Below are 13,014 nucleotides of genomic sequence, written 5' to 3' on the forward strand. Positions count from 1 at the left end.
TCACGTAAATTAGACCAAAAACAACAGGTGGACCTCTTGATATTAGATTTCAGCAAAGCTTTTGATACAGTGCCGCACAAAAGACTTCTACTAAAGTTGGACCATTACGGCATCACTTGAAACATCAACAGTTGGATAGAGTCATGGCTGGTAACAAGGCAACAGAGGGTACTTGTAGATGGTGAGGAATCTTCAATCAGTCCATGTGAAGTCTGGAGTCCCTCAAGGAACAGTCCTTGGCCCCCTCATGTTTTTGTTATGCATTAATGACATTGGTAATAACATCACCTCATCTACTCGACTGTTTGCTGATGACAGCTTATTATATCTTGCTGTTTCTTCCAAGAGTGACTGTGAAAAATTGCAGAAAGACCTAACATCTCTTATACGATGGGCAGAAAAATGGCAAATGGTTTTTAATGCCACCAAATGTTACGTTCTTCGTATCTGCAAAAAACGAAAAATCATAGATTTCCCTTACCATATGAATGGATATGTTCTGGATAAAGTAGACCATAATCCATACCTTGGAGTAGAGCTGACATCAACACTCTCATGGGACCATCACATAAACAACATAACTACCAAAGCAACAAGATCACTCGGATTTGTCAGGAGAAATCTAGGGAAATTTCCCCAAGAAAAAAACATCAAGCATACCTGGCATTAGTAAGACCTCATCTGGAATATGCAAGTAGTGTATGGGATCCTTATCTGCAAAAACACATACAACAACTGGAAATGTTGCAAAGAAGGTCTGCAAGATTCATAGCAAGTGAATATTCGAGAGACCCAGGAACAATTTTAGATAAATTGAATTTACCATCTCTTGAGATAAGGTGAAAAACATCACGCCTTCTCATGTTTCACAAAATACTACACCAAGAAATTAAAATATCAATACCTGACTACATCCAAACATCAGAAAGATCAACAAGAAGAACACATCAGAAACGTTTCATCAGGCTGAGATCCACTGGAGAACAATATAAGAACAGCTTCTTTTCCAGAACTATCAAGGATTGTAATGATCTACCACCCAATTTATTGAACATCGATAACTACGAGTCATTCAATACCAGACTCGTAGTACATCTAAATTAAACACTAGAGCCAAAATTGTTTTTATCCTGCACTACTAGTCTACTGTAAATAGATGATTTTAAAATGCACTTCTTTTCTGACGTCAAACTTGTGTGATGGGTCGGTGACCTCTTACAAGTAAAGAAGTAGAAGTAGCGCACCAACCACGGCAATACACCAGAAGGTGGTTTGTGATTTATAAGGAAGAAGAATAAATTATGTTATACAATATTTTACGTTCGATGATATATCTACAAGAGACCATGCGTAATCAATATTGTATACCAATAATGTACAAAGAACATTAAATTTAAGCTCCTGGCTCCAAGATCATGAAACAAAATAAGACTGAAGTCAAATTTTTGAGAACTGATAAAATATTTATTAATTATGGAATTTATATAAACAGTGTTAAAAAAAAAAGAAATTCTCAACACAGTTTGTATGTTTAAACTAGATGGGTATCTGCATCACCAAAAAAATGTCGGTTCACACAACAGTGAATGTTGACATTTAATAATGTCCCTTAAAAAACAAGAGAATGGAAATGGAAAAATGGCTATGTTGTATAAATGGGAAGTCTGACCGTACATTACACTTTAACATACTAAAGACAAGAACAAAACTTTTCACTTCACAAATACTCCCTTGCAAACAATACTCGAATGAACACATTAAGGTAAATGTTATACATGCTATAAACATGTTCAATTTATAAAACCATGAAAAAATCATGATAGTGAGCTCTTATATTTCTTTGATAATTTCCATTTTCCTTTTTTGTAAACGATCTTTGGATTAAGTTAAATTTAAAAAATAAATGAATATTATCATGAAGATGAACATTTAACATGAAAACGAACTTTACCCTTGTTAATAATTACTAAACATGAATATATTTTTAAATTTTAAATCAACAGATGTAAGGCCAATACTTTGTGTCCACCATTCTTTTATCAACTGTCATTTCTCTGTGAGACTGGAGGAAATTCTTTGATTTTTCCAAGACATTATTATTTGCTGTCAAGTACAAGTGATCAGCTTCTATCCTGTGAAAGATTTAAATATTTTGAAACAGATGTGTGAATTTACATTTATAAATAATTAAGAATGCTAAAATTACTTCATTGATATGGTTTTCCTTTTAAAATAAAATTGTATTTATTATGTATTTCAAGTAGTTAAAAGATATTGTTAAGTCAATGTATCAGGACTTATAATTCAACAACCTTTTTCCAAAACCAGAGAAATGATCTATAACATGTTAAGGGGATTCAATACATTTTAAATAAACACAACAAGCTTGATCTTGCTTACACATTCAACCAAATTCAAACAAAGTTTTAAGGTACTTTGTACAAAACTTCTTTGAAATCCTTGAAGAGAGGCTGAATGCACTCACCAAGTCTGCCTCTGTGTCTCCTTCTTGATGTAAAAACACCGGGACCCATCCTTCCTCAACTGTCATTATCTTGAAGCCCTAAATGGTGCATCACTAGATGAACTCGGTGTAATCTTCGTCCTATAGATACGAGCACCATCACCACCATCGCAATCAACAGAACCAAGATTAACTCTACAAAAAAATAAAAGAAAATATGTTACAGAAAAGATGATACTTATATCCAGTACATATTATAAGCTATGTTACTAACTTAGAAGTTACTTCTTCCTTTTACATTTGATTTTTAGACGGAGGCTGTATGACAGCCTCCGTGTATAGGGATTGTCTTGCCCAAGAATGTAAATTTAATTAAATAAAATTTAAAATTTAACAATGTGGATTCACAAAGCACCATCTATCGGTGGAATTGTTTTCATTACCTTGGGAATTCTATTTTTGGAGCGACTCTGAGTTTCACTGGTACACCGGCCGCCAGGATAGGCATAGTCTAAAACAGAGATCACGTCACCAGGTATAAACAAACAGTTCTACTTTTTCTAAATAAACAGGATTTCTCGAATATATTTAAAATGACGTGTATATAAATACATTTCCTATGGAATAAAAAAAAAATGTGATTTACTATTATTTTTTTTATCATACAGAATATTAGGAGATTTGTTCCAACAGACAATGATAAAGCGCGTTTTACAATATGCCGAGCCTTTTCCCGCCGATTCTCACCAAAACAAGAACGAGAAAAGGTATAGTGGCGGATCTAGAGGGAGTTTTTTTTTTTTTTTGGGGGGGGGGGGGGGGTTTAACATCCACGAAGCGTGATCGAGGAGCCCCACTTATCAATTGCTTCTTTTGTTAAAGTAAAAACTATCTCTAGTTACAGATAAGTTTAAACTTTAGTTTTATATTTAATTGTAAAAACTTCCACCAGAATTCGCTTGTATCAAACTAAGTGTGGAGTCGCAGATGATTATGCATTGTACCTGTATCATGTATTGAAGAAAATCCTGCAATGTCGCATGCAAATGTTTTATGTCGCAGGGATAAATATAAGATATTTTAATAATAGATCAAGCATTTAATTTTTAATGGAATTTTTTGTGCTTGATTGCTGTTTGTAATCTCATTTTTCATTCCTTTTCTAATTTCTTCTCGAAAGGACAGATAAATTGGTTTGCGGCCGATTTTTGACGCTTGCGTCAATAGGTTTCTTGTGAGTTTTGTAATCTGACAAGGATCGATGAATAAACAAATGCATAGTATTATTATCTGTAGGGATATTTACAGTCTAGTTTTGAATTGTTTATTTGATATGTATAATTTTAGGAAACACATGAAAATAAATTTACACTTTCTACAAGCGGTTTAAGTGTTTGGCGTACCCTCACATTAGATAAGAGAGAAACAAACGGCAACTCTAATATTGAGATCAATATGCATTTGTTACGTTTTACCCTTGGTTACAACCCAAATCTTGGTTCATAGGATTTACATGATTTATCACATTATATCCTGATTAATAATTAAAAATTATATCTTCTGAAATAAGTTGTCTTATTGTCATTTCGTTTATCCTTATTTGCATCTGATACTTGTGTTTTACCTCTTTCACATCTCAAACTTTAATTATTTTTTTATATACAAGATTACATGTATTTCTTATCATTGGTATTCATGTCAATTTTTTTACCCTACATCATTGGTAAAGTGATTGTTTTAACAGAGTTACTGAAAAGCAGAAATCATAGTTATATATTTATAACTTTTTCTCTACGTAATTTGTAATCATTTCTCATTGTTAATGATTGTTTTAAACAGATAAACTGAAAAGGACAACCATTTCCACTGGTATACGAGTAAAGAAAGACATTTTTGGGGTTAAATCTGTCATATGATAAAATACTACATTTAATACTTCCAGAAATATTGGTTGTCAAATTTGTCAAGATATATCTTTGTTATTGTAAGCAATACTATAATTCTCCAAAAACAATTTAAACTTGTGAAATAGCAAGTCTTATGAAATTTATTGTTCTGTTTACATAAAGTATTAGAAAGTATACTATTTTATTCCAACTCAAAAAATTGTGTTCTGGCGCGAACATTTTTCGCATGTTAATGCAGTTGTATTACTTAAAAAAAATTCTGTGTTGCTTTCAAGCTAGGTCACCCAATTTTGTATCACAAAGGTTTAAGACAAACTGTACTATATTATGTTGTTCATGTCCAATTATCTGGCTGCTTCTTTTTCCATGTTGGCTCATATCATAACATTATTACAATAAGGCCGAGAAATTTTGATTCTGGTAGCTGTTACATGTCATAATTATGTTAACAGTAGGTCTCTGTGACCTATGAATAAGAAATCTTGAAATATGGAAACTCCAGACTGGCTGAGGCCTAGTGCTGAATCCAGAAATTCTGAAAAAAGGGGAACAGTTTGAGGTCAGGGAAGGGGCCCACAGCCACAATTAAAACATTTATTTATCAAATATTGTGTATTTTTGGACTCAAAAGGGAGGGGGCCTGGGGCCCCTTTTAATTCCGCCAGTGGGCTCATGACTAGAACATACTAGACCCACATTCATCAAACCGGGCCTGCGGGCATAAAACTTAGACAAGCTCACTTTTGATCTCAGTCTCACTTTTCCACTATATATTTCTTAAGTGAGAATGAGATAAAAAGTTAGCCCGTCTTTAGTTTTATGTCAACCAGGCCTAGTCAATTACTGTTTCTTACGTTGAAAGGTTTAATATTGTAAGTATCTGATCTAAATAACAGTGAACTTTAATCAAGATGAAGACGAAATTATAATATCCCAAAAACCTCATGATTATTGAAGTATCCTTTTAAAAAATGTTGAATTGAAAAAAAAACTACACATTATTGCGCATAATATTATTTACAGCAACGTATGACAAATATATTTCCTTTGTGTTCTCTCATACACGAAGCCTCCGTCTAACAGTACTTTCAGTACTTTGATTTTAATAACAAAATATCTGATGAATGATCTTTGCTAATAGTTTAAGACTTCCCTGCAGATACTTCCAGATCCTTAAACCAATGATCATGGGGATGGTTGCTAGTTTGAGTAGGTGTAGTGTTCTGTACAGACCGAGTGGTTGTAGTGTTCTGTACAGACCGAGTGGTTGTAGTGTTCTGTACTGACCGAGTGGTTGTAGTGTTCTGTACTGACCGAGTGGTTGTAGTGTTCTGTACTGACCGAGTGGTTGTAGTGTTCTGTACTGACCGAGTGTTTGTAGTGTTCTGTACTGACCGAGTGGTTGTAGTTGTTCTCTGCTGACCTAGTGGTTGTAGTGTTCTGTACTGACCTAGTGGTTGTAGTGTTCTGTACTGACCGAGTGGTTGTAGTGTTCTGTACTGACCGAGTGGTTGTAGTGTTCTGTACTGACCGAGTGGTTGTAGTGTTCTCTGCTGACCGAGTGGTTGTAGTGTTCTGTACTGACCTAGTGGTTGTAGTGTTCTGTACTGACCGAGTGGTTGTAGTGTTCTGTACTGACCTAGTGGTTGTAGTGTTCTGTACTGACCGAGTGGTTGTAGTGTTCTGTACTGACCTAGTGGTTGTAGTGTTCTGTACTGACCGAGTGGTTGTAGTGTTTTCTGCTGACCGAGTGGTTGTAGTGTTCTGTACTGACCGAGTGGTTGTAGTGTTCTGTACTGACCTAGTGGTTGTAGTGTTCTGTACTGACCGAGTGGTTGTAGTGTTCTGTACTGACCTAGTGGTTGTAGTGCTCTGTTCACTGGTAGTAGTCCTAGTGGAGGTCGTCATCACAGGGCACTCTTTGACTTGCTCTATTAATGAATAATTTCAAAATAATTAATGACAATATCTTGTTTTGTAAAGTGTCAATTAATTCTCTTTGCAAACACTTTAATCTCATTTAATGGTTTCCTTGTCAATGTGCACTTAACAAACATCAGTCAAGTTTGGTACATTTGAACTTAACAATGTGTTACCCACATTAAATTGTAAAATAGTAATAGTATGCAAGTGAGGAGGGGGGTGAAGTGTTCGTCTTCCATTTAATTAGTAAGTCAAATAGATTTGATATGTCACTGAAAAATTCCGATTTTTTTTACATTGTCTATTATAGTTTTATGAATTAATGCAACAGGGCCCTGGTTCCGGAATGTAATTTAAAAAAAAAAGTCAGCTTCTACACTTGAGATAGAAAAAAAAATGAGACTACAGTATTTTGCGAGACAAATCTGTGTGACGTCACACCAACAGATTAAAAAGGTTGTCTTAACAAAATTGCTTGCATGTTCTATAGGTCTATGCGATGATCAGATGATAAAATAACTATTTTAAAAAAACAAACGATTTGGTTTGAAAAAATTAGGATTGGTCAAAACTTAAAAAATATAAAATATTCCAGACTACTTACCGCATTGCTTCCTTCTCTCCGTTTCGCTGTTCACAACGAGTGATATTCCGGAGAAACATTTAAATTGTTGGAAAGTCGACACAAACAGAGTAATGGTGTTGAACTCGTGTAATTCTGTGTTCGGGATGACACTGGTCTCCGTTTCCCTGTTGACGATGATGTTCACAGCCTCGCACTTCTTTACGTTTGGCGGCCACCACAGAGAAACACGCGAATCGAAGGAACTCCTACAGTCAAAAGTTTTTGTACCGTTTGCCAGTTGCAGTTTCCACTCACAATCTGCACGCACACTGGGCACAGATGTAACGCCAACGAAGATCAACAAAAGTAAAATCACATACACATCCATTCTGCTGCATTGACATAACCCGGCCAGAAAAACTGCTGAGGTTGGATTGTTCCAACCCGTGCACGAGACGGGGGTGGGTGTGTGTGTGGGGGGGGGGGGGTTCAGCTATTAGAAGTCAAGGGGTGATTCTATTGCTCTTTGCCCCGCAGTATAAACTTGTTTTTTTCTACCATTTATTGAATTAGAATTAATGACAACTTCATTTACAATAATTTAAAATTCTTGTTATATATTTATCAACATTTAATAAAAAGGTCCACATCGGTTCATCTCTGCCCCCCCCCCCCCATTGCAAAATAAAATGGAGGTAGGAACAGAAATGAGTCAATAAAAGAATGGTGAAGGTGCATGTAATTCAAAGGGGGAGATTGGGGAGATGTGTTAAATTAGTAAAAAAAAAAGGGGGATACTACACTCTGTATATTTATTTTTAAGTGTGTCAATATAATAATGTAATAACCCCCCCCCCCTTCTATTCTTACATATTTATTTTACTATTTTTTTTTTATCATTTTCCTTCATTTATTCTTTTTAAACGGTGTTATTAAGTATTACCGACTTTCTTCTTTCTATTGGATAATGTTTCAAGCAGAGGGAACCTTCAGTGGCGGATTTAAGGGGGGGGGGGGGGGCGACCCCCCCACCCCTTCACATTATCAAAGCTAGCGAAAAACAGTTTCCTTTATAAAAATGTAAATATGTCTCTGTTTTACCCTACAAAATCTCTAGAATTCAGGGGCTTAATTTGGCCCCCAACCAGGGTTTTGCCCTGGACCCACTGTGGCCTCAATTTTTCGGCGCCCCCTTTAACTTCAATTCCAGGATCCGCGCCTGAATTCAATTAACAAAAGGGCGTCTTTGCGCAGTCAATTTTGAATTTCTTGTTAATGAATTTTATTGGAGGGGGGGGGGGGTGGCGGGTTGGGTGAGGTACGTCCCCCAGGGATTCTATAAGAGGTGGAATCGTGTTGTTCCCATGTCATTATACATTCTTGCGTTGGATAAAATTGGTGTTTTTTTGAAAATCATAAATCTTTACTCTTTTTTTACTCTGCATATTTTTGAGGGAATTTAATATGTCACACAACAAAACGAGTGAGTATAATTATTTCAGTCACTTGGCATTATTTATTTTAATTAAACGAGAGAAAAAAATAATGCGTTTTTTATCTTCGTTTCATAGCATCACACTTCGTTCGTCACCATGGTCGCCCCCCCCCCCCTTTCTAACAGAAGAACAGATGAATGAAATTTTGAATGACATTGGTCAAGTCGGTGGTCTTTTTGTAGATGTAGAAGAATTAAGTCCAAATCCTCCCTTTGTAAGGAGAACACTTTTCCAGGCTGCAGACAACGAATCATCCGTTGAAGACTGGCTTGACACTCAGTATCTCTCTCTCTCTCTCATTAATATATACATGTAATCTCAATTTTACACCGAAATTTATCAAAAGTTTTCTTTTTTAAGAAGCTGCGAGGATGATGAGAAATCCACTGCATGGATGGATGGTATTGAGGTAGAAGACATTTCGGATGAGGAGGATGATTGCAAGTCACATGAAATAGTGACTTTAGACGATGATCATACTGATGATGTCATCGTGATTTCTGATTACCTGAATCAAAATAATTTAATCAATGATTTTATCACTTCTTTTTTAATTGTGCACAAGACTTATCTTAATTTTAATAAAATTACAGTGATGAAGAGAGTGAAGAGGACGAATGAATGGACTTTGAAGAAAAAGAAAACTATGAAGTCAAAGAAAAATCGTGCCAACAAACCAAAGGTACAATATTTAAAATGGGTAATAAATCTTGTATCATTTTTTTCTATTATTGCGAACAAGATCTTTTTATTATTATTATAAAAAAATATTATTCTTGCAGGGAAATACTAAAAGCACATGAAGAGGAACTTCAAACGAAAAAAAGAATCCTACAAGAACAAATTGACAGACTTCAACAGCAGATGAATCGAGTAGATGACGAACTTGAGGGTGTGCATTTAACCCTTAACCTGCTGTACGAAGAAAGTGATTAGATTATAGCTTGGATATGGAATTCGTTCAGTATTTAAAGATTTAAGTGTGCTTATCTGCGTCAGAAGTTTACTTTTGTGTGAATTTTTAGTGGATTTTTCCCCCAATATGATCCGTTTGGGTTTTATTGAAGAATAGGTATTTCTGAAACAGTCTATTATATCTCTTACTTCTGGAATATCGGACAAAAAAACCGACCAAAGTGAACTGGAATTTTTAAAGAATAAATTAAACAAATTTTAATGTCAAATCAACACATTGACATTGTTATTTCTGTTGTGAATAACTTATCTTGATATGGATACAGTAATATTCTATTTACGAACATTGTCATATTTTTAGGAATAACGAAATAGTGAGAACGTTTAATGGAATTTTTTTTTTTATCTTGTGGATATATCATATTTTGAAAGTAAGTTCATTCTTTTAAAAAAACTGAATAAAATAAATTATTCGAGGACCCCCATCATTTCTTAATTTCTGATATTACCGCTCAAATTTGTTGACAGTTCTTGGAATACAAAATTATTTAATTTGAATGTTATCGATATCGAAATTTCTACACAGAAAACAGAGAAGGCGGAATTTAAAGATAAAACGGTTGCATTTAAGAATGAATAAATGAAAAAAAAAACAACTTGGATGGCGTTACATTTTTTTGGCTCATTATATGTTACAACAATGTCAGTCAATGTGGTCTAATGTTATCGCTATTTTTTTTAATTATTATATTTTTAGGTCACCTGAGTAAACTCAGGTGACCTATTGCCATCCGTTTTCGTCCGTCGTCGTGCGTCGTGCGACGTCCGTCGTCCATCGTGTGTTAACATTTGAACATTTTCAGCTTCTTCTCTGCAACCACTCAATCAATTTCAACCAAATTTGGCACAAAGCATCTATGGGTGAAGGGGAACAAAAATTGTGAATTTCATGATCCCTGCCCCCCTGGGGCCTGAGGGGTGGGGCCAAAACCACTAAAATGAATGCAATCTTTAAAAATCTTCTTCTTTACTCCTGGACATCAAGCAGTCAAACTGTTTGCATGATTGTAATCAGCATTGAGTCCTCTACCAAAATTGTGAAATTCATGGCCCTGGGGTCAGGGGTTCTAGTGCTAGGGCGGGGCTAAATAAGTATATAAGTAAAAATGCATTATTTCTTTGAAAATCTTCTTCTCTGCTCCTGGGTATTAAATAAACCAACTAAGTACATAGTTATGATGAGCAAGAGTGCCTCTACCAAAATTGTGAATTTTATGGCCCCAGGGTCAGAGGTTCTGGTGTTAGGATGGGGCTCTATTGATTATATAGTAAAAATACATGATTTATTTGAAAATCTTCTTCTCTGTCCCTGGGTATTAAATAAACCAAGTAAGTATATAGATACAATAAGCAAGAGTGCCTCTACCAAAATTGTGAATTTTATGGCCCCAGGGTCAAGGGTTCTGGTGTGTGTGTGGGGGGGGGCTCTATTGATTATATAGTGAAAATATGTGAATTCCTTGAAAATCTTCTTCTCTGCTCCTAGGTATTATATAAACTAAGTAAGTGCATAGTTATGATGAGCAAGTGTGCCTCCACCAAAATTGTGAATTTTATGGCCCCAGCGTCAAGGGTTCTGGTGTTGGGGGGGGAGGCTCTATTGATTATATAGTGAAATTACATGAATTCTTTGAAAATCTTCTTCTCTGCTCCTAGGTATTAAATAAATTAATTAAGTGCATAGTGATGATGAGCAAGAGTGCCTCAACCAAAATTGTGAATTTTATGGCCCCAGGATCAAGGGTTCTGTGGGGGCTCTATTGATCATATGGTGAAAATACATGAATTCTTTAAAAATCTTCTTCTCTGCTCCTAGGTATTAAATAAACTAACTAAGTGCATAGTTATGATGAGCAAGAGTGCCTCTACAAAAATTGTGAATTTTATGGCCCCAGCGTCAATGGTTCTGGTGGGGGGGGGGGGGGGTTTATTGTTTATTAAGTGAAAATACATGTATTCTTTGAAAATCTTCTTCTCTGCTCCTAGGTATTAAATAAACTAAGTAAGTGCATAGTTATGATGAGCAAGAATGCCTCTTCTAAAATTGTGAATTTCATTGCCCCAGGGTCTGGGGTTCTGGGGGGGGAGGGGGCTGTCTTGTTTATAAAGTGAAAATACATGAATTCTTTGAAAATCTTCTTCTCTGCTCCTAGGTATTAAATAAACTATATAAGTGCATAGTTATGATGAGCAAGAATGCCTCTTCTAAAATTATGAATTTCATTGCCCCAGGGTCTGGGGTTCTGGTGTTAGGGTGGGGCTCTATTGATTATATAGTGAAAATACATTAAATCTTTGAAAGTTTTCTTCTCTGTCTCTGGGTATGAAGCAGATGTCGAACTATCTATATAGTTATGATGAGCAAGGGCTCTAATCTTGCAGAATTGTGAATTTAAAGGCCCCAGGGTCAGGGGTGGGGGGGGGGGGCTCTACTTATATACTGAAAATGAATTAATTGTTTGAAATCTGGTCCTAATTTGTATTTATAAAACATTTATTTACTTTTTAATAGGCAATTTTAAGGGTGCCTTTTAAAAATTTGTGCAACCTAGGGTCAGGGGTTTATGTCAGAGTGTTAGGGGCACTACTGATTATTGATGAATATTACTGATTAGTTGGAGTGCATTTTTGTTCCCCTACCCTGCGTATGGGTATTCAGTAACCAAGCTAAGCAACTGCTAAGTTTATTGTTATGATGATCAATGGCGCCCTTTCAAAATTGTGAATGCCATATAGCATCTGGCTTACAACATTAATCAAATTCAATACACTGTAACTGGAAAGTTGTTGCATAATGCTCAGGTGACCTATAAGGCCCGTGGGCCTCTTGTATGATAAAAACAGTTCATTTTCCTCAAGTTACTGAATAAAAAATTCCTTTTACCAACACGCCGACAGGTTTTTTTTAAATTTATTTATTATTATTATTTTTTTGCTTTGACATATACAGTCATCATTACATAAAGCTTGATTAAACCCTGTTTATTTTTTTAATCGTACAATTCTATGACAAAATTCTTTGCTTTTGTAAAATTGAAATATTGAATTTTTTTCTTTTATGATTTTTTTCTAGAAAATAAGAAAGTGGGTATTTTCTTTAAGTACACAGTTCTTGTTGATTGATTATTTCCCGCTCATTCGTCTGCTTGTTTTAACTTCACTTGCCATTTATAAGCCAACTAACCTGCTGGGAGAGATTTTTCTTCACTGGTGCCAAACATAATTATCTCCACGAATCTTGTAGATTATTAATTTCTTTTAGCTTTTTTCTTTTTAATCCAGATTGTAAGATTTTTCTTTATAATTACTACAACGTTCTATTAAGAACAGATGCAAAATTTATTATTAAATATTTTCACCACTAACTGTTCTGAGGAGACATACTTTTTGTAAAATGTGATATACAGTCAAGAAATAAAAAAAAAATCTAATTTGCTAAAAGATACTATTTTAAAAAATATTTTAGTTTTTCGTAAGTGAAGAAAATAAAGTGGATAATTTAATTATTTTAAATTTGTTCAGTTAAAACTCCATTACCTTTTTTTTTTTAAATATTAGAAGTCAGTAGTAAAGATCCTCCTTATGAAAAATGTGAGATTCCGTTTAGAAGATTGATGGATGCTAGTCCATATTCTTTTGGATGTAAAACTCCTCATCTAGATATTAAATCCATGTAAAACTCTG

The sequence above is a fragment of the Saccostrea cucullata genome, unplaced genomic scaffold, assembly GCF_032062105.1.
Source record: "Saccostrea cucullata isolate Sc308-1 unplaced genomic scaffold, CSIRO_AGI_Scuc_v1 ctg980, whole genome shotgun sequence".
Lineage (NCBI taxonomy): Eukaryota > Metazoa > Mollusca > Bivalvia > Ostreida > Ostreidae > Saccostrea > Saccostrea cuccullata.